Genomic DNA, 23,480 nt, shown 5'->3' with positions numbered 1-23,480 from the left:
ACTAAGAAGCTAAAGCCACTTCCGCATGAGTTCGATTCACGCCTGCCCTGGAGGTGACTACATGGTGTGGCAGACCACTCTAGACCCACCCACTGCTCCCCTCAGCAGTGTAATTCGTTGATTTGCCTGTTCTGCTCCCCACTCTGTCTCTGGTGAATCCTCTCACCGCCCCTGAGCCTCTGGTCGGTACCCCAGTTCTGTATGCATAAATAAATCTTTTTAAAATGAAGCTAAATTAATGATAATGACAGATAAAACATAACATTACGTTTGAACATTTTAAATACTGGGTTAGGGCCCTCTCTAGTGGCGCAGTAGGTTAAAGCACAGCACTAAGAAGCTAAATCCACTTCAGCATGAGTTCTATTCCCAGCCAGAGAGATAGCCCACATGGCGCAGCAGACCTCTCCTGACCTACCCACTGCTCCTCTCAGCAGTGAACTTCATCAACCTGCCTGTTCTGCTCCCCACTCTGTCTCTGGTGAATCCTCTCACCATCCCTGCACCTCTGACCTGTACCCCAGTTCTGTGTGCAAATAAATAAATCTTTAAAAAATAAATAAAAAAATAAATCCTGGGTTAAATTATTGGCATGGTATATTAAGCAAAGGGCACAACTAAAACATTAACATCTATAAAGCCACCTTACATGACTGAGTATGTCCTCACACCATGTCAGCTGACCTTCCTCCAGTCAAAGGCAGTCCTCCAGCCCTGCTCACTCTCTTTGGGTTGTTATCCTGATGGAATTCCTCAAGAAAGGAGACAGTGTACAAAGCCCTGATCCTCCAGCAATCCTTTCACCCCCGACTTTTTGCACCGTCTCTCCAAACAATCAAACCTTCAATTTCTGCGGAGTTTCTGAGTGTAAGGGCAAAATAAATCTGTAGAAAGAACAGGGTAAGCCACTTCCAGTCTGAGAGTTGGAAGTAGCGTGGCTCAGGAAGTGAAATGTGACTCGCAGGCTACAAGAAGAGGTGGGGGAGTGGGAACTGAGCCCACCACAGGCTGATCTCGAGGAAAGCACCTAGATGGCAGAGCTGCGATAGCACAAGTTAAAGAGAAGGCTGAAAGCGCAGATCAGGCTTGTCCCTGTTGGCAGGCAATGTTCAGGCAAGTGTGTGTTCTTTAGGCAAAGAATCTCCTCATGAAGGAAAGATCTTATGGCTCACAATCTTCAGCAAGGATCTGACAGCAGATTGTAATTCTGAGAATAGCAGACTGACTAGACCAGTCCAGGAAACAGAGCAGACTTCCCAGAAAATGTTTGGCATCCCGAATACACCAGGCTGAAGTCCTCCTTAGAGTTCAACCTCCTTGATCTAATTACTATGGAGCCTCAACCAGACGCCTCACTCTGGACCCAGCCCTATAGCTTCAGTTCTTTCCAGAAGTTCAGGGCTTACCTGTTCCGGATATAAATAGGTTCCCTAGAATGCTCTGGTCCCTCAGGCTTTACTTATGTGGAACTAGCATTGAAACGCGTGTCCTTGCCCCCATTATGGCTCCCAAAGGTTAGTCATTAATAGATAGTCCTCTTCTTTTTTTAAGAGTTGTGTATAAATGCCAAAAATAACCTAAACCACACGTTAATCCCAGGGAAACTTGCATTTAAGGGTACCCAAGACACTGTGCCCACACTAGTAAGCACTTGGCCATTAAAGGACTTCATATGGACAGTGGGTATTTCCATCTTTCCGGGGAGAACTGGCGTGAGCAGAGCATTCACTATACCCTAGTCTCTTAAGCTTAAAACCTTTTATCCTAGTGCTGACATCCCTGGTCTCATTTGAGCTTTATAACTACTAGTGAACGAGGTAAAAAAGTTATTAGTTTCCTTATTTTATAGATTAAAAACAAAGGCCTGAGCAGTGAAATGACTATCCTGAGACTTCACAGCTAGAAAGCAGAGGTTAGATTGTTTATTTAGAATGTTTCTTTCTTCTTAATGTGACCTATTGTGTAAATATCTTCCCCCTTAAGACCTCTTTTACTATAACCATAGACTCCGATAGTTTAAGTCACCATTTTCATTCATCTCAAGGTAATTTTTAATGTCTGCTTTGATTTCCAAAGGTTTGGAGTTTATCCAATAGCTATTAAACAGCATGTAACTTAGTTTCCAGGTATTCATAGTTCTTTGTTTTTCCTTACAAAGAAGAGGTCATGATTGCATTATGGTCAGAGAGAATACTAGGTATAATTTTGATCTTTATTGTTTTATTGATTATTGGCTTATGTCCCAAGAAATGGTCTGTTCTTGAAAAAGTGTATGCAGCAGTTTTTAGGTGAAGTGTTCTTAGATGTCTGTTAGATAGGCCTTTTTGATCTAGCCTCTCATTTAAGACTATTGTTTATTTACTCTTTGTCTTTTAGATATGGCCATTGTTTTAAGTGGTGTGTAAAATATCCTGGTATTATGTTGTTGGCCATATTCCTCTTTAGTTTTATTATCAGTTTTCTAATGTATCTCAGTGTCTCATTATCTGGTACATATATATTTGAGTTATTTCCTTTTGTTGCATTTGACCCTGTATCATAATCTATTTATGGATGTAAGAACAGCTGTACCTGATTTTTTTTGGGGGGGGGGAGTGCCATTTGCATGTATAATCTTTGACTAAAAGTCTGTGCTTATCTTTTTCAGTATGATGTATTTTGTAAATAACAGAAAATGGACAGCTTTGAGATCCACTCAGTTGCTCCAATATATCTTTTGACTAGTGAAGTCAGGCCTTTTATATTTAAGGTGATTATTGAAATATAAGTGCTCATTGCCATTTTGTATTTTTACTTGGGGGGAATTTCTCTGGACACTTTTTTCAGTCTTCTGTTGTTTTGTTCAGGCTCCACTACTGTTGTCTTGTGTAAAACTTCTTTCAGTGTTTGTTTGGGTCTTCTCCTGAGGTCAGTATATAGTGGGCATCTCAGACTCCTTCTGATGGACCCTGATGTGCCCCATTGTTACTCTCCTCTTCCTTCTCCACCATGTTGAGTGATTTCAGTGCCTGCTGCTCAATAGTCATCATTCTGTTGCTTTATAATAACCCTTTTAAATTTCTTTCATATGCCGCTTGGTGTTGATAAATTCTTTTAATTTTTGCTTTTCAGTGACTGCTCTTCATTCTTTCTTCTGTCTTGAATGTTAACCTTGCGAGTAAATGATTCTGGGCTGGAAGCCTTTTTCTTTAAGTACTTTAAATAGCTCCTTGTAGTCCCTTTGTGCTTACAGTGTTTATACTGAAAAGTGCACTGACAACTTGATTGCCGTTGCCTTCTAGTTTACCCTTTTTCCTCTTGATGTTTTTAATAGTCTGTCCTTGATATTTGCTTTCAGCAGCCTTATTACAAAGTGTTTTTGTGTGTGTCTCTCTGCCTGTTGTTATTTTGTTTGGAACTCTTTCGGCCTCTTGGGTCACCATCTGGTTCATTTCCCAAATGAGATGAGTTTCAGTTAGTATTTCTTGAAATAAATTTTCTGTCTTTATCTGTTCTATTTCTTGGACCCCGTAACATGAATACTGTTTCTTCTCAAGTTCTCCTAAGGAGCTCACATTATTGTCATTTACAATGACAATAACTTTAAAAGTTATTTTTCTCTACTTTGTTAGGTTGGTGTTCCCGACCTTGTGTTTTCAAGCTAATTCTCCCCCTTGCCTTTGTATGCTGTTGAGGCCTTCTGCTTTTCAATTCAAAGTTATAGTTCTTTACTCGGTTAAGTCTAGTATATTTACTTCATATTTCTTTATTCCATTGCTGTTTTATATAAGTTTTTCTTTTTTAGTTCCATAAGTGTCTTTAGAACTGTCACTTTGAATGCCTCTCTAGTCATGTTCTGCAGGATTGAGACTCCTTTTAAGGTTTTTTGTTGCTCTAGTATCTGTTATATGTTCTTCTGTCTCCTCATTTAAAATTGGTATGGCTTGAAATAGGTGTAGAGTTTCAGACTGTGCCTGCTGAAATCATCAGAAAACTGGTACTGACAAGGGACAGTAGATATAAAAGAGAACCAAGGGCATTAGGTTACCAAGGGCCATCTCCAGTAAACATCAAGAATTCAAGCTCCCTGTTGTGTGGTGGGTGCCAGAGTGGTATGAGGGGATCCACAGTGACCCCTCCTCCCTTCTAGGCCAGTTCCTCAGTCTTGCTGACTCTTAGAGCCTTATGTCTGCTTCACTCTAGCAATTTCTAAGTATTAGAAGCAGCACTGGGCTGTGGGGAGGGCCTCAGCTACAAGTTTGCCCAGTGGTCAATGGTGGAAGATGAACAAACAGGTCACAAGGCCCATCTGTGGGGAGCAGAAACAAGCCGTTATTATGAGGCAGCAGGAACACACAGGTAGCAACAGGGACAGTGTCCAGCAGGCTCTGGGCACCAGCTGCAGCAGCGGTCCCAGCCCGGTGTGAGGACATGAGAGGTGGTGAGTGCGTCCTCCACACCCCAGGAGCCCTGCTGGCTTTTATGTGATTTATAGACAAAGCTGGCCCAGGGCCACGTTTACAGAAGTTTGTTTAGAGCATGCAACTATTCATCAAGGTTACATATTTTACTTCTCTGCACACATGCGCACTACGTCATAAGGCTACATGTTATCTATAAGGCCACCTGTGCTGGAAGGTCATGGAGGAAAAACAGTCTGAGAAATTGACCCTATGTTTTCCCGTGGACCCTACACCTGGATTATAATTAATATGGAGTCCCAGTTGTTCTCTTTTGCATATTCTTGTCCTAAAGTGTCAGGTGCTTATGCTCTAGTTTATTAAAGTGTTCTTTTGTTGCTTTGGTTTTCCCCCTGGGGTGGGTAGTGGCAGGTGCTCTGAATTTCCCAGCCTCAACTTGCAGTAGTGATCTCACCTCTGAGAAGATGCAGGTGACCCAGCCTGCTTGTCACCATCCGTTTCACTCCCAGCTGTTCTTTACTTTACTTGAGCGCCTTGGGCTCAAGCCAGTAATCCTTCCTTTGCACCCCCACCCTCTAGCTTTCCAACAGTGCAGCCTCTGTCCTGGGTGCCAGCTCATATACCCCATGCCCAGTCCACTGCTGGTTTCAGGAGCCCCCAACTTCAGCATGTGCCTGAGTCCACCGGAGACTCCACACAGCGTTTGCCCCTGCCCCCCACCACCACCACCGGGGTGGTGCTGCCCCATGAGTGCTCAAAGCAGAGTTCACCTCAAGTGTCCCTACCTTTCCTGCCAGCAGTACCTCCTAGTGTGCCCTGCGCCCATCTGTTTTTCCCTTAGGGGGGTTTGATTTTGTTTTACTGTAATATAGTCTTGGGTAGATGGAGCAGGAAGTTTTGGCATCATCACTATACTACCTGGTCAGATTCCCTCAACTGAATTTTTTTTTAAGATTTATTTCTTTATTCATACAGAACTGGGGTACAGGCCAGAGATGCGGAGGTTGAGAGGCTTCACCAGAGACAGAGTGGGGAGCAGAACAGACCGACTGACCAAGTACATTACTGAGGGGAGCAGTGGGCGGGTCAGGAGAGGTCTGCCGCGCCATGTGGGTCACCTCGGGGTGGGGATCGAACTCATGCTGAATTGGCTTTAGCTTCCCAGTACTGTGCTTTAACCCTCTGCGCCACCAGGGAGGGCCCTCCCGCAACTGAATTTTATGTCTAAGTTGATATTAAGGAACTTCTTAGTTTTATTAAGACTCCCACCTTCTCTGGGAATTTGAATGTCAACCAAGGTTCTCCTAAAAGCATTGACAGTGAGTATATTGATCTGGGTAGAATTACATCGAAAATCATGTGCTGGGAAAAATAATAATGTGTTGTACATGGACACATACAGGAATTCCTTAAAGAAAGAATGGGTTTCAACTGAAAACATCAGGAATCAGTCATATTGTGTCAACTGTCCAACATGTTAAGATAATTCCTCCTTGTTGTGCCAGCAAAGCACAGAGCAGGTTCTTTACGGACTGGGCAGAGGGGTAAAGGAGAGACTGGAGCCCGCAGGGGCTTTCTCAGACTTTTAATGATCTTTCTGCACCATGTGTAATGAAGCAACAGGGTCAGGGCAGGACGGGGGTAGAAGGGGCCAGGGGGCCAGGAGGCTGGCAGGCCTCCCAGCTCCTGGTGAATCTTTCCTCTCTCAGGGCTCTCTGGCTCTCCCATGGTCTCTTTGCTCGTCTATATTGCTCTCTGCTTCTCAATCTGCTGTCAGCCTTTGCTGCCGCCGCCCTTGTTTGCCTAGTCTGCTCAGATGCACCCACTCACAAGCGCCCACACCACACCCCAGGAGCCGCCATCAGCCTCAACAGGTGTCAATTATTTGTGCTAATGACAAGATTCGCAACAGCTGGCTTTGATCTCATGCTCTTCAGTGCATGGAAGACTACCCATTCTGTTGACAGGTCTGTTCCCCAGATACTAACCCAACTAACCTCCGCTGACCATCACAATGACACATAGCATTAAAATCCCTTCTAGAAATTCTAATTTTTTAATTTTTAAATGGAAACCTAAAAAGGGAAAGATCAAGAGACGATGAGCTAGCACCTCATTGTCCTATATGTTTTTGTTTTTATCACTTGCTTAAAGCCATTTTCCATTTTAATGAAAACCAACAACTAATTAAACGGGTGCCCTGTTCTGCCCCTGGTCTCCACTAAGGGGCACAAACTAAAGAGCCAAGGCACAGGGGGACTGACATGAGAAGAAGCTGTATCAGCAACCACAAAGTGTTGTTTTTGAGTAAGTCAGCAACTTCCAAAAGGGCAAACTTAAGGTTTTGCTAAAACTCCCAGTTCCAAAAAGATAAATCTCTAAATAGATGGGGGCAAATTTTAACACTCCTCCTTGCTTCCCTCAATACATAGGCAATGTCAAATGGATACATTAGTAGGGTACATCCCTGAATTTTCTCTGCAAAAATCGTTGAAAATAAAAATGTTTTCCTTGCAGGTTGTATAACATTCTCATTATGAAACTCACAATTTGGGCATTTTACCAAGAGCTATCTGCTCTTGGTAATGCAGAGGGCTCTAGTCCTCTTAGAATTCTTGAGGTTTTAATGATCATGCCGAGATATTCTGGAAACTGTAGCGTTCATAGCAAAGCATTGCAATTATTACACTCATAGAAAATTTAAGCAAGAAAAATCTCTGTTGCCACATTCACACTCTAACTCTTGAGACCTGAGTTTTTTGTTGTGCCTGTTCCTTCTGTCTTAGGTTCAAGCCAAACACTTAATTCTCTCTACAGTCATCTCCCCGCTCACCCAAAGTGACTCCTAGGCTGGCCTGTGATGAAGACATCAACCAGCCTCCCTTATCTGGCTTTGAATTAGGTCTTAGGTCAAGAAAGTAAACCCATCATAGGTCAGAGGGGCACAGAGTTGAGGGAAGGGAGTTTATTGCTAACCCAATTGCCATGGTTGGCTGAGGCCCTCTCTGATCAGGGAGCCTTCATCAGCTGCAAACTCTGGGTTCTGCCAACTACTTCCTTTGGCGTCTTTAGGCCAAGGAGGGGTAGCGCCTCCCAATGTTGCTAGCTCCCATCTTGTCCCCCACACATTTAAAAACAATCCTTTGTTAAGTTCTCCAATTCCCCATTTTGAGAGTGCAATCTAATTTCTCCAGAATTATCTCATCCTTAATTTTCTAATTTGTAAAATAGGGGTTATAATAGCTTCCCTGGTGGTCTCAAGAGATGATAACAGGTCACTGAATATGGTGGACATGGGAGTCAGGTAAGTTGATACCAGCCTTAGCTTTGCAATGTAAGGGTGCTGTTCTGTTTAGAATGGATACTCAGGAATCTTTATGTTCTTTGTAAAGAATGCTATTTCCAGTATTTATTTACCTGGTATTACTCACCAAAAGGAGATACAGCAGAGGAGGGCTTGAATAATCCTGATGACAGGTTAATTTTGGGATCTCATGAAATTTTCTGGCAGTTTACAGTTTGTGATTATCTTCTACTTGCTGTATATGAATTAAATATGAATTTATTTATTTATCAGTGTTTCTTTTCAAACTGACTCTATTCCTGAAGACTTCATACTAATTGTCCCCTTCATGCTTCTCCAGATGACAAGCAGATTTCCACCCCCTCCAATGTGGACTTACATGTCACTGATATTATAGCTTGGGAAATATCACCTTAAAACCATGACAATGAGAAACATACAGAATGGATAAAAGCAAATTCCTAGTGAGAGTTACAATAATGTGAGGTCCTTGCAGTGCAAAAAAACAGGCACAAGCATTCCCCTTTACATGTGGGCAGCTCTTAACTGAAACCAAGCAAACCCCATGGGAAAGGGGAATAGGAGTGACCAGGTGATGGGTCTTCTCCTGCCTGCTTACAACTGCAGAATGCGATTAAAATGCAAACATAGGAAGGAACAATAATGGACTTATTCCTAGGGAATGTGAAAAGAAGAGGAGAAAGGGGTGGGAGAGAAAGAAAACTGGAGTCCAGGGATTGAAGCCACAGGAATGGCACATGGGTGAGCAGGTCCTGACACATACTGCCCACACAAAGAAGGTGGGCTGCACGTATTCTGGCTTTTAAATCCCCATAGCTACCCCTGTCTATCCTCCCTTCCGGCAGCCCCCTCACTCAAGACCCAGGGCAGAGTTTTGAGCCACACCTCTGGGCAGCTAGTGTCTGTCTCACTTGGGTGGTATCGGAAGTAAGGGGGTAAAGTAGCCCACTGTCCTGATGGGAATGTGGCGCTGTGCAGACCACAGCCCCACTTGGATGCAGCCCCAGGACTCAGTATCACCTGCCCAACACCCACCCAGACGAGGGCTCAGCCTTCCCTGGCAACTCGCCCAGAACCATCCTCAAGACCAAAGAGATACCAAGTTCATTGTCAAGGAGATTTCTCAAAGGAAAAATACAGCACTTTGTTATCCCAAGTACCTATCAGGTAAGGACCTTTGGAAATACTCACGCTTTAACTGTCTAAAGTAGCTGTGGTGGGCAAAGGGACGGCTCACGATCCCGTCCTCCAGAGACTGGCCTTCCCCCCCCGCCATCTGCACCGTCACAGTCAAGAAGTGCTTTCCACAGGAAGAGGAGTGCAGTGCTCAAGGTGAACTTCACGGAATGAAAACACAAAAGTACTAGAATCTCGCCGTCGAAGTCCAAGTGAAGAACTTCCCGTTCGTAGGGGAGACTTTGGTGAACTGGCTGGAGGAGTTGTGGGAGCTGAGAGATGTGGAAACCAAGTGAGAGCCCACACTCTCTCTGGCCAGAAACCACCTGGAACTGGCCATGAAACTGAAAATGGTGTCCCTGTATATGGCCTTACAGCCGGACACACCAGTCTCAGAAGGTAGAAATTCAGATTTTTCAGAAGACATGCTTGAACTTGTCAGAGGATGTGTTTCAAGTTCCTGTTGAGGACATGAGCATAGAGGCTCTAGAAATTGTGCACAGGAGGTGTCAGAAATGCTCCCACTTGGCTCTTCAGAGCAAAGGAGATAAGCTGAACTCCACCTCTAGTACATGATTGTCCCACCCACTGCTATACCCTCCAAAACCCAAAAGATTGTCTTAAAGTAGAATGTCCCACCATTAGCCTTGCCTCCCTCCAAGGAATAACATTCTCTGAGGGGCTAGGTTGCTCTAGGGCTAAGACAACCTGGGATCAGGGGAGCCTCGTCTAACACACACTGAGTGACCAAACCAAACTTTGCTAGATCCTTTGACTCCATTGTTAACTTGACTGAAATCAGGTGCTTAAAATTAATTATTGGCCCTCCCTGGTGGTACAGGGGTTAGGATGCAGCACTGCAAGCTAATGGCAAGCCGCTTCAGCATGAGTTTGATCCCCGGCCAGGGAGCTGATCCACATGGCATGGCAGACCTCAACTGTCTTGCCCGCTGCTCCCCTCAGCAGTGTACTTGTCAATCTGCCTACTCTGCTCCCCACTCTGTCAATGGTGAATCCTCTCACCCCCCTGCACCTCTGGCCTGTACCCCAGTTCTGTATGCATAAATAAATAAATCTTTTTAAAAAAAAACTATCATTTTCTTCACTCTTGTCCATTTGCCAAAAGCTGGCATAATGTGAGAGATTTGTTTTTCCTTGAAAGGCTTAAAGAACAGTCCTAGAATTAAGTTGTTGACATGGCCACAGTACTCAACTTTCAGTTAAAGCTAAATCACCTTTATTAGGCAGAAGGATTTATGTGGAATCCCCAGCCCTCCTTAGTCTCAGGAATATTGTCTGGCTGGCCAGAGTTCCTGCTTGTCAGCCAGGTGTAGGGTCATACATCAGGCAAAAACCCCAGTGTGAAGAACACACTGGGGAACAAATATCTGCTGAAAACAGCAGGCAGATATTAGCATAGAGACAATAGGCTTAGGTGGTGGGAACAATGGAGCCCCCAGGCAATAGCCCCTGGTCACTCACCCTGGTCCTCACTTCTCAATGCTCCCCCAGGCATGTAAGCTCCCACCTTTACACTCAATGCTAAAAAGCATGAGACTGCTGGGCCCTCCCTGGTGGCACAGCGGGTTAAAGCACAGCACTAAGAATCTAAAAGCCGCTTCCACATGAGTTCAATTCCTGCCTTCCCCGGAGGTGACCACATGGCGTGGCAGACCTCTCCTGACCCGCCCGCTGCTCCCCTCAGTAGTGTACTTCGTCCATCTGCCTGTTCTGTTCCCCACTCTGTCTCTGGTGAAGCCTCTCACCGCCCCTGAGCCTCTGGCCTGTACCCCAGTTCTGTATGCACAAATAAATAAATCTTAAAAAAAAAAAAAAGCATGAGACTGCCTTTGGGTCCAGGCTGGACCTTACTCTGGTGTAGCCTCCAGGCTTCGCATTGCTCCTCACACTTTCAGTAATCTTTCCCTCATCCCATGCACGTCCAACAATGCCACCCTGAGAAGTGACAGATTTATTTCGAGCTTTCTGAGCCACAGGACACAGTTCTTCAAGCCGTTTTACCCCAGACATAGAACCACGCTTCTCTAACAGCCCTTGCTCTGGAGAGCAGCGTGGCAAGGGGCAGGCAACACAATGAATATCTGTAGGATGGAGACAGGGATGCACCTTCACCTTTCTAGTGCATGTGCTAGTAACTTCTGGTCTTCCTACTGTAACAGGTACAGGATAATTGTAACAGGTACAGGTTTCATGGACTCCGTCCCCCCTCCAGATACTGGAACTACAGATCCCATCAACACCAAGGAGGAGCACGTTGGGATGTGAGGGCGGAGCTGAGCAAAACCGGTTAGGATAAAACCGGACATGTGGGCTCTGGGGCTCTTTAGGCCTGATGGTTCACAGCTGGTCGTTTGGCTCTTGGTTGGTTTTCAGCGTGCTGGTAGAGTCCAAGTCAGCAGAACTGGTAGGACATTCTAGTTTAACTTGTATTTCTCTCCCTCTTTCCCTGGGTTGTTCCTTTACCTTTCTCCTTGTAAATAAATCCATTATCGAACCTGTTTTGTCCCGACTTCTGTGACTGGCCGCAAGGAAGAAAGACGGGAGGCAGAAATGCTGAGCAAGCAGAGTTTATTGCTCCCCGGCAGCAGCTAAGAGGAGCCCCTAGGGTGGCATCTGCAGCTACTGCCAGTGCTACAGGGCGAAAGATTCTAGGTTCAGATTCCAAAGGGGTGACTCATCGCTGTGCCCCCATGGGAGGCCCAGTTCCTCCCACCAGTATCTCCCAGATGCTCGGCCCAATTAATTATCACTTTTGGATGCGAGGCCCAGTTTATTATCGCCCATATCTAGTCCCACTGGTTGTGTTGTGGCAACACCTGGTCACCCCCAACAGAACTTTTTTGTGTGTGTCCATAGTACGATTGAATCTTTTTTTTTTTTTAAAGATTTATTTATTTGTGCATACAGAACTGGGGTACAGGCCAGAGGCTCAGGGGCGGCGAGAGGCTTCACCAGAGACAGAGTGGGGAGCAGAACAGGCAGACCGACGAAGTACACTGCTGAGGAGAGCAGCGGGCGGGTCAGGGGAGGTCTGCCACGCCATGTGGTCACCTCCGGGGCAGGTGGGAATCGAACTCATGCGGAAGCGGCTTTAGATTCTCAGTGCTGTGCTTTAAACCGCTGCGCCACCAGGGAGGGTCAGTACGATTGAATCTTAAGAGCATGGGTGAGAACCCACAGACAGGCAACCCAGTTCACATTGGGCTGCCCTGTAACACTACTGTTCCAACTCCCCTTCCAGTAGGAAAAACAAGGTCCACTTTGCTGCTCAGGGCTGAGAGCCAGGCATCAGCCTTCATCCACTTTGCCTCACCAAATTCTACCAATTGGGGCACCACTTCTATCCCTCACACCTCTCACTTGTCAGGACACAGGAGAAAATTCCCCACCCCTCTAAAGGAATCTAGACTATTCTGGCAGGATGATTGAAAGACCAAACTGACGCCATAACAGGCTTCAGAATGCTTCTGAACCAGCCAGGCCTAAGTTTCGGTTATCAACAAGGTGCCAAGGCCGAGTTTAACTGTAAATGTCCTAATCTTGCTCATCCCATAGCAACAGCCAGTTAGCAAGTAGGCAAGTGACCAGTACATATCAGGAAAACGCCAGATGTCCTAAGGTATGTGGTCGAGTAGTGAAGGTCAGATTTTATCTGACCCCTTGTTTTTCTATATTCCACCTGGGAGTGACACTTGTCCTGTGAAGTCCCCTCCACCTCCTTAGAATCTTGGGCCCCTGTACCTTGTTCCTTAGTCTGGACTTTTTACCTCTTTTTACCTTCCTGATTAAGAAAGGGACCTGCACAATCATTTTAGCTCTCCCACCTTCATCAATGCATATCTTACATGCATAGATCAACCGGGTTAGACAAGATAACTTTGTCCAATGTCCAATGTCCACCAATGAATGTACTGCTGAGCAAAAACTCCCCTTTGCTGGGTAAAAACTCCCCTCTTCTGTAATAAAAACCCTGCCTGCCCTGAGCTCAGGGTCTCAACTTCGGCTGCTGCGCCCCTGCATGTTGGGAGCCCAGGCTCGAGCTTGCAATAAAGACCCTCCTGTGCTTTGCATCGGAATCAACTCCTTGGTGGTCTTTGGGAAACTCGAAACCTGGCACAACAATGATTAATCACAAGTGTATCAGAAAGGTTGGTAAAGAAAAAAAGCAATTTAATAATGTTTATGGGAGAGCTAAAACGATTGTGCAGGTCCCTTTCTTAATCAGGGAGGTAAAAAGAGGTAAAAAGTCCAGACTAAGGAACAAGTTCCAGGGGGCCAAGATTCTAAGGAGGGTGGAGGGGACTTCACAGGACAAGTGCCACTCCCAGGTAGAATATGGAAAAACAAGGGGTCAGATAAAATCAGGCCAATAACAGCCCTGAGGACTCTGGCTCTACAGTTAGGGCTCCCAGAGGCACAGCACTAGGAGGAAAGAGCAAAGTGAGGCAGGGGCATAGGAACTGCAGAGGACTATGGGTATGCTAAGCAAAAAGTTAAGAAAGAAAAAGACAAATACCCAGTGATGTCACTGACAGTGTATTATAAAGAAACTAATCAAAGGACCAGAGAGTCAAACGTAAAAAATCTAACCCTGGAAAACTGATAATAAAACCGAGGGATCCAGATGGGGAGAAGGTGGGAAGGTGATATCAAGTTGGGAGGGTGTAGAGTGGACTGAGGTCACCCATCCTGGTGATGGGTAAACTGCATAATAACACTTAAAAGGGCTGAGGGAGTTCTATATTCTCCAAAACAAGTAACTATGTAAACCATCATTACCTCAATAAATATATACATAATTTAAAAAATAATAAAAGTGAAAACAGCTTACTTCCAAGATAAGCATTATCTAGAATTTTCTTCTTTTTAAAGATTATTTATACATACAGAATTGGGGTACAGAACAGAGGTGCAGTGAGAGGCTTCACCAGAGTCAGAGTGGGGAGAAGAACAGGCAGATCAACAAAGTACACTGCTGAGGGGAGCAGCGGGCGAGCCAGGAGAGGTCTGCTGTGCCATGTGAGTCACCTAGGGCCGGGGGATCAAACTCACATTGAAGCAGCTGCAGCCAGCTTGCAGTGCTGCATCCTAACCCACTGAGCCACCAGAGAGGGCCTATCTAGAATTTTCTCTAAAAAAGTGAAGAGCAGAAAAAGTCCACAGTCTAGAGGAGTGTGTATATCACAAATTGCCAGGAAGCAAGGTCTGCGTGTGGTATACAGGAGGAACAGTCTCGGAACGACCTTGGCACAAGCAGAGAATGAACAGAGAGAGGATGAATACAAGGACAGCAGGGTCAAAGAGGCCAGGGCCAGAGTTACAGCTTCCTACCTTAAAATTCTGGGGTTTGTAACTGTGGGGGTATGATGAACAGGAGGATATGAGAAAATAGAATTTACCAGTGTGAAAAGAGCTCCAGAAACAGGGAACCCAGATTTATGCCTGAAGCTCTGGAGAGCAGTTCATGTTATCAGGTATAACTTGATCTTTAAAGGTAAGTGGGAATATTTCTACTCATGAAATGGGAAAGTTTCCCCTAGGGTCAAGATGATTGGTAACTAAGCAAGGGCCCAAAACCTGGACCTGCTATTTCTTGCCTTGGGCATCAACTTGTAGCTGTATCTCTTCTAAGTCAGCTTGCCCCAGAGCAATGGGTCTGCACCCTGTGGCACAGATCAGAAAATAACATCAGCTGTTTAGGAAGAAATATCAAGTTGATTGGTAAGGAGCCATGACATAAATTCAAATCTACTTCCCTGATAAAGGAAGTAAATGAGTTTATGTTTGGGAAACCAGAATTTGAGAACAAAGGAGTTAAATTTTATTGGCTGAAAATCAGGTTGGGATAAAGAAATGTGGTCTTAGCTGAAGGTCATTTAGTCACTGGGCACTTCACAAAAGAAGGATGAAGAGGTTTTTCTTCAGATAACTAGTTTTGCATTTCTGTTGGGGACTCCCCTCCTCCTCTGGGGAGCCCCTCCCTTCTGGGTCCTCAGTCTCCAGGCAACCTCTGAGCTCAGCTTAGTCTTGTTTTCTTCTACTTGCTCTGAGGTGTCAGATAAACTGTCTGTAAATACAAGCCTCGGATCTAATGTTTTCCTCTCTCGTGTACTTCAGATCTTAAACCAAAGTCACCATTTAACCTCAGATTCAATATGTTTCTAGCATCTTTGAGGACATGGGCATGTTATTTGGGGTGTTTGTGAAGGGTAGCATTCTACTCAGTCAAAAAAAGACAACCTGACAGAACAGTAAAAAACTCATGCCATTGCGGCAATGTGGATAGAACTGGAAAAGATCATACTTGGTGAAATAAGCCAGAAAGAAAAAGAAAAATACCAGATGATTTCACTCATAGCAGGAGTGTAAGGGATCAGGAAAAAATAGATAGATAGAAAGATAGATAGATAGATATAGTAATTTTAATAAAGTAAAAAAGAACATCAACTAATAACTATAGACCAGAGAATTCTACGGGGGAGGAGAAGGGAACAAGACCAAAACGAGGGTGGGACAAACACATGGGATGGCACTTGGGTGAAATGGTGGTGGGAAATTCAAGACGATTATAACTGAGATGAAAAAATTTACAGGGCCCTCCCTGGTGGCACAGTGGGTTAAAGCACAGCACTAGGAAGCTAAAGCCACTTCAGCATGAGTTTGATCCCCAGCCCTGGAGGTGACCCACATGGTATGGCAGACCTCTCCTGACCCACCCGCTGCTCCCCTCAGCAGTGTACTTTGTCAGTCGGCCTGTGCTGCTCCCCGCTCTGTTTCTGGTGAATCCTCTCACTGCCCCTTCACCTCTGGACTATACCCCAGTTCTGTATGCATAAATAAATAAATCTTAAAAAAAAATTTTTTTAAAAAGAAAAAATTTACAAAACAAAGAGTAATGTAAAACTACATGAAATTTTAAATAATAATAAAATAAACTGAGAAGAGAAAATGGTAACTCAGAGAGGATGAAATAGAAATGACTATTAAATATATTAAACTCACTTATATGCTGTCCTTCACTAGGGATAGCTGAACTCTTAGATTTCTGTTAACTGAGGTTATCATAGGTCAGAGCTACGTTTGCTGTTCTCAAGGAAAGGCTTTCTAGAGTTCTCGAGACTAAAGAAAACAGCTACTTCTTTTGAGCACAAGACTATCATCTGAGCCCTTTCCTAAGATGATTTTTTTTCTTTCAAGGAGGTTGTTGACTGCTTTTCTACTTAAGGAAATTAGCGCTGAGATATCTGAGGTGACTAAGCCATTGGTGCCATGAACAAGACTGTTGGTGACACTGATGATAGTAGAGCCAATAGACATCTATTGGAGCCAATAGACCAGTGATGACACTGATAATATTGGAGCCAATAGACATGGAATAGTCTATCTTTTTGTAGCAGTATTTTTGTAACAGGGTGGTCTCCAGGAAAAGGGGAGTTTTCAGGTTCCCTGCCCCACCCAGAAGGAGGGTGGAGCTGATCAGGAAGAAAAATCTGGAATGGAGACTATAGAGAATGGAAGCAGGATGGAGAGCCAGAAGGAGACCTGAGGGAGGCACATGGAGCAGAGAGAAATGTGAAGAAGCTTTGTCTTGTTTCTTGGTCCTGGGCTGGTTGAAAAAAATGTGGGTGAGAGACCCATGGGGAAGTTAACTATGGGAGCATTTATCTTGATTTTGATTTTGCTCTTTTCCTCCCAGACTTGTTTGGCCACTTCTGACCCTTTTCTATGGGTCCCTGTGGGAAGGTGCTTCAGACTTGTGGCAGACTTTCAAGCCTTGCTTTGGGCCAATCCCTTTTGACTGGACTTTTACTCACATGGGGATGGGTAACTTTGGGTATCTGATTGAGAAACTGTATTCTTTGTCTTTTCTGTATTGCATAATAATTATTTTAAAGTTCCTTTCCATTAAAGATTTTATATGCTTTGTCTTGATGTGGGGATAACATAATCTATTTAAAACAGGCAGGCTTGGTGTTTAAGGGTGTCCCTCTCCCTGCCCTATAACATTTTGACTATAAAACTCCTTTGCAAGACAAAACTTCTTGTAGAAGAATTCTGTAGACTTGGTCTTCTGACACCCTGCCAGTGTCTGAACAGAGAAATAACAATTTGGTCAGCCTGTTCTTTGCATTTTTTTTTTTCACTTAGAATATGTGAAAAGAAGAGGTTGTAGAGAATTTGAGTGTAATGAGTTGTGTTTAGACTATAGTTTGAAGCAGTGAAGTAGACAACATTTTTACATGAACGAGGATCACATGCAGTTTAATTACATGTTTTCACTGAGCAGCAATCCAGGAGAAGTCAACCATTCCAGATAAACTGCCACAGGAAGAACTTCCTGTAAAGGAGCACCCTCTTTGACACACCATATTTTTTTAGGATGCTGACAGTTTTAAGCAAAGAGGACTCCTTCACTTCACCTGTTGCTCCAAGTGGAGGAAAGTCATCTTGAGTGAGAAATGTGTTCTGCTTCTCAGAGTCAACCCTTAACACATGGAAGGAAAGGAGACTCACTTCTCAGGGTGACTGAAAAACTGTTCATGTTACTCAATTCCCACCATTAGTGCTGCTTGAAAACCACAGCATCACCCATGGGATCCCCTCAGGGTGCCAGGGCCCCAGGAGGAGTCCATGCCTGATGGAAAATTTCACTCAACCTGTGTTTAACTCCACCATGCACCTGCCCACAACCTCACATCTTGAGATGTGTTGGTATTTCCTGAAGTGTAGTGGATTTCACTCTGAGAAATGGCAGAAAAGATAGTTAAGACTTACCTGCCCTCGAGAAAAACTAAGGAAGAGTAGCCATATTGTCCATTCATGGACTGGCTCCTGGTATCAATCAGCCTTGACCAAATCTACTGCTCTTTTCCAATAGAGTTTGAGTCAGTCCCAGACTACAGTGTCTTGTGTCAGATTTCAGTTCTGTTTCTTTTCCTTCCCCCTTTGACCTCTGTGCAGGATGGGCAACTTGTCAAGACCTTGTCCTCAAAAGGAGAAAGCATCGGGTTAAATAAATCTCAAAAGAGATAAATACTCAAAAGCTAATACATTTTGTTTTTTCCTTACTATTTCAAATGATACCTATGTATGTACCGATGCAGTCCATGTGCATGTATGATCACCCATATGTGAATCCTACCCAGATCTGAAAATTAGCATATGGTTTACTCACCACAACCATTTTTACAAAAACAAGTGTGCAGCCTGTAAGCAGAGCTTGAGAAGGATGGGGGTGAGGAGGGAGCAACTCGTATACCCCAACCCTCTCTCTGTTGTAATATGCCAGGACATCTGCCTGTGCTGTGTTAAAACATGTGTGTGCACAGGTCTGTCCTCTCTATGCAGATATGGACGTGTAAGTGTGACATGTTCAGGAGTGGAAGCCACCTCAACCAGCTGCCCTTGGTGACCCAGAGTTCTGTGCAGAGCCAGGGGTCCACCCCAAGCCATGCACTTTTGAAGTTGTGTGTCAGGTATTGTCAGCAGTTGCAGGTGTCATGGTGCACGCATTTGGGAGAGGCTCCTGACAGGTGGAAGCAAAAATGAGCAGAGAGCAAAGTGCAGTTTGTACTCCCACAGCTAGAGGGGGTACCGCATAATTCTCCCATCAGCAGTTCCTACCATTTTTGTGTTTTCTGTCATTGTCTGGGGTGCTACTAAAATGAGTATGAAATGGGAATCTTATACCTTGCTGCTCGCTGCCAGTAACAGCAGAAACGGGAGCCATGTCTAGATTTTCTCCTTCCTTTCTCCAAGCATATGGGGGTGGGCAGTTTCTGGTTTTAAATCTTAAGTCAATATTTTCTTGAAGATGGACCTCTGAGTCATCTAGACCCTGGAGAGGGTAACTGTATCCCCAGATTCCTGCCTCTTCTCAAAGAGGGGTGCAACTTGGGTTTTACCCATAGCAGAGGGAACTAGTAAGATAAAGATACAAAAAGAGGCAGCCGGCTTTATCTGTTTTTTAAGATTTATTTATTTGTGCATACAGAACTGGGGTACAGGCTAGAGGTGCAGGGATGGTGAGAGGCTTTACCAGAGACAGAGTGGGGAGCAGAACAGGCAGATCAATGAAGTACACTGCTGAGGGGAGCAGTGGGCAGGTCAGGAGAGGTCTGCTGCGCCATGTGGATCACCTTCGGGGCAGGGATCGAACTCATGCTGAAGTGGCTTTAGCTTCTTAGTGCTGTGCTTTAACCAGCTGCACCATCAGGGAGTGCCAGCAGCCAGCTTTTTAAATAAAAATTCTCCTAGCAGGGAAGTGTGCAGCATTTCTCTCCTATAGCTATTTCTCTAGCATATTCTCCTTATCTCTTTGTTCTTTGCATGTGCTTTAGTCACTTATTATTTCATAAAACGAAACTCATTTTAGCTAATTAAAAAAAAGTAGCTGTATTCTTGCAATTTTTTTTCAAAATATTAGACTTTCTTTTGACACTTTTTAAATTTATTCATTTTCTCTTTTGTATTCTTAAAATAGCAATGCCGTGGACACACCTAAAATCCATCACCTGAGGACTTGCATACCCTCTTCCCAGTTCAGGGTCCACATTCCCCTCCCTCTTGCAAGGACGCGGCAATGCATCGGGAATAACCGTGCTATTCTGCCATGTACCTCTCCCACCCCGAAGAAACCCTGGTGGTGCAAATGGTTAGAGCACAGTACTGCAACCTGGCCACAGATTTTCTGCATATGCAGAAAACATATTTAGTCAACAAAATAATCTGGGACAATTTCCCCAGTTGTCCACTGGTGTCCTTGGCAGTTCGTTTTCTTTTTCGCTCATAATGTAGTCAAGGTTCACACATCTGCCTGTGGGCGCTATGTCTTGCTATCCCACCTAGTAAGAACACTCCCCTCCCCTCTGTTTGCCATGACACTGAGTCCTTTGAAGAGTCCCTGCAAAACATCCCGCATTCTATATTTGTCTGACTCTTTCCTCGTGACTACATTTAGGTCAGACATTTCTGGCAAGAACTCTAGTTGTCAAATTTGTGAACTTCTCGCTACTTCACAACAGGGGCATAGAATTCTGGGGCTGAAAGCCACAGCATCAAATCCAGCAGTGTAGCTTCCTTCCACACCTTTCCCCTTACGCTTTCTTTCTTTCTTTCTTTTCTTTTCTTTTTTTGGCGGCATGGGGGAGGGATTCATAGACAATAGCAGAGTATAGTTTTTAAGTTATTTTAGTTAATTAACTATATTTTATCTATCCGTACAGGACATGATGGATAAAATTAACAAATTATAAGCTGGTATATGCCTTGTGAAAATAAATTTTAAAATGTTAAGTAGTGCCAATTTCCTAATGAAATGAAAAGAATGGAAAAAGAAACACAAAGATAATCAGAGTGTATCAGCAGCTTCTCGGAAGAGGTGGTAGTTGATCTGTAGAGGTGAGGCAGTTACAACCTAAGATGTGTGCCCAGAAGTCACAGTGTAGCAAGATGCTAGTTCACCCTGCAGCAGATGCAATGGAGAGCTGGTCTGAGAGAGGCAGGGAGATAGGGAGGGACTTAGAAGACAACTATTGGGCCCTCCCTGGTGGCGCAACTGGTTAGAGCACAGTACTGCAACCTGGCCACAGATTTTCTGCATATGCAGAAAACATATATTTGAGGTAGGACTGCCAAATAAAATGCAGCCTGCCCAGTTAGATTTTGATTACAAATGAACAATGAATATATTTTATTATATCCCATGCCATACTTATGACCAATTCATTGTTTATCTGCAATTCACATTTAACTTGACTACCTGTATTTGTTATATATGACAACCTTAATTTGAGGCAATAACATATTCTATTTTCAGAATGTTAACCTTCTGGCTTGAGCACACAAGACAAGGAAACCTTAAAGCACATATAAGACACTGAATGCAACTTCATGTGTTCTCAAGGTAAAGTCCTGCTAATGAACGTGACTGAGGCCTGGGAATCACCACACTAGCTGCCTCTGTGCTTCGGGCACCACTGGAGTTGAGGATGATTCCAAATGTTTCGTATAGTGTAACTTTGAGAGCCATGATGACTAGCGGCAATCACTCAGTTTTTTCCAGAACACATCCCCCACCTCCCACCCCAGTTATCATTGTCCATATACTCACGTGGAATTAGCACTTGCTTGTTATTGGCAAGGCTCACTTATAGCATTTAAACTGATTTTATGCCTTTTGCAGCCAGCTATATATCTTCATAAGTTTTGTTTAGAGTCATTCAAGTGCTGACAACTATATGAAAGTTAGTGCAGATTTCTCTGAGGATAAGAAATCACTGAAGCCAGTTCTCCTTCCTCTCCTAAAAGGTAAAAGCAATACTTCCTTGTGGGTTTTCTCCCTACATTTTTTTTTCTTCAAAATCTCTGTTCAAATCAAGCAGAATCTTTCTCTGCCAATAGTCGTGGCTACTGACTACCCAGGGTCATTTTAGAGCACACAGAGATCGTGATAGGACTGGGAAGGCTGAAGTCCCAGCTGAGGGGACTTGACACTGTGTAACTCCACCCCTTACAGGTGGGGAAGCTGATGTTCAAGGACACCTGGTGACATGTCCAAGGTCATGGTGCTAGCTCCTGACGAAGCCAAACTCGGCTGCCTGCTAAATTGGACATAACCCCACATGCTGTCCTAGCTTCTTTCTCTTCTTGGTCCACACAATCCATAAAGACCCACATCAGCTCCCAACTCACTTTCTGCTCCCCTTCCAGGCTTTAATAAAATGTCACACACAAGAGGAGGCTCTGAACTCATGAGTAAGTGGCAAGAAGCCAGGTGATTCCCCAGGACTTGGGGAGAGGCTCCCAATGGAGCGCCTGTTGATCCATCGGAAACAGGAGTTAGGAGCCATCAGTACCTCCACCACCTCAACCTCCTCGCAGCCGGCTGGCTCCCAGGACAGCCTTCCTCAAGAATGTCCAGAGAGGCCACCAGGCTGGGCAGGAGCAGCTGTCTGTTCGCTGTGAATGCTGACCTGCCCAGCGAGGCATCCAGCACTCCTGGCTCCCTCTTCCCCCTGTTCCCACTGCTGTTGGCTAAAACCTCCCAGAGTAAAACTTCTGCACCCTAATTCTCTCTGGTTTCTGCTTTCCAGGGGACCCTGGCTGAGATAGGGCTGTTATCCTATCTGACGCTCTTCCTCATGGCACCTGTCTGTGACAGAGGGTGTGAGAAACTTTTGACTCAATACTACTTAGATGTTAGTCAGTTTTGGAGCTCTCTCTCTCTCTCTCTCTCTCTCTCTCTCTCTCTCTCTCTCTCTCTCTCTCTCAGTTCCCTCCCCTCCCAAATCAGGTTGTTCTCTGCATCCTACCAACTCTCCCATCAGCACACTTCTCATGTTTGTCCCCTCATTTCTATCGCATCGTCTCTGACCTGGGCCATCTGAAGAGTACCTTAACAGTTCTCCTGGGCTCTCCTTACAATTTGTAAGCATTTCCTTCCTACAGCAGGTTAGCTCCAGCCTTACCACACTATTGAGAAGCCCCTGTCCCCAGAACCTTCTAATGGCCATAAGTCCAGAGAGTTCTCAAACACATAACACACTTCCACAACCTAACCCTGGTTTATCTTTCCATTTTCTCTCATCTCAGATACTCGCAACCACACTGTCCTGAGTTCTTGACTGTTTCAGAAATACCCTGATTGTATCTCCGTCATTCAGCAAATAATTTCTGGGCTCAAAAAGAAGCACAGTCTCACTCCTCAGGCACATTTATCTTGCATAGTTCTCTGTTCTGGTAAGATGAGCACACGAAGGAGTAAAGAGTCCAAAGTACACAGGAAGTCTGACTAGACAGGGGGTAAAGAAGTCTTCCTGGAAAGAGGCTCCTGAGATGGACTTAAAGAACAGCTGGCACCAGTGGGGACAGGTTCCACAGCCTCAGCGTGCTGGACATTTGGGTGGAACAACTCTGTGTGCTGAGGCTGTGCTCTGCTTTGTGGGAAGTTCCGCAGCATCCCTGGCCTCTACCCACTAGATGTCAGTAGTAGCCCCCAAGTTGAAAAATCTAAAAATGTCTCCAGACATTACCAAGTGTCTCTTGCAGGAGTTGGGGGGACAAAAAAACCCCATTGGTACCCCCTGAGCCAACAGTGGGAGGATGAGGCACTGAGGCCCTCCCCATAAGAAGCCTACGAGATCATTTTCTTGGCTTTCTTCATATTGATCCTCCTTCAGAAAGTCTTGCCATGACTTTTTACCTGGAAAATCCCTACAGGTCCTTAAAGATCTGGCTTGTATATTTCCTCTTCTTATTGTTTTGTCTAGCTTACCCTTTCTCCACCATCCACAGAACTTTCTACTGTGGAATGTAAACCTATGGCACCTGTGCTGGCACCCCCTGACAGACAGTGAAATTTGAAGGCAGAGCCCCATCCTGCTCACCTTGGTGCCTAAATGGCTTGACACACAATGAGAAACCCAATGATCATTAAAAGAGGTGAAATGAATGATCAGTGGCATAAGGCATGGTATTGCTTGTCTGTGGCATCAATAACAAAATACCACAAACTGGGTGAATGAAACTAACCTGGTTTGAAGCTGGATTCTCCACAG

The sequence above is a fragment of the Condylura cristata genome, unplaced genomic scaffold, assembly GCF_000260355.1.
Source record: "Condylura cristata isolate star-nosed mole 26May11 unplaced genomic scaffold, ConCri1.0 scaffold00016, whole genome shotgun sequence".
NCBI classification, from domain to species: Eukaryota; Metazoa; Chordata; class Mammalia; order Eulipotyphla; family Talpidae; genus Condylura; species Condylura cristata.
The sequence above is the reverse complement of the archived record's forward strand: the minus strand, read 5'-3'. Positions refer to the sequence as shown.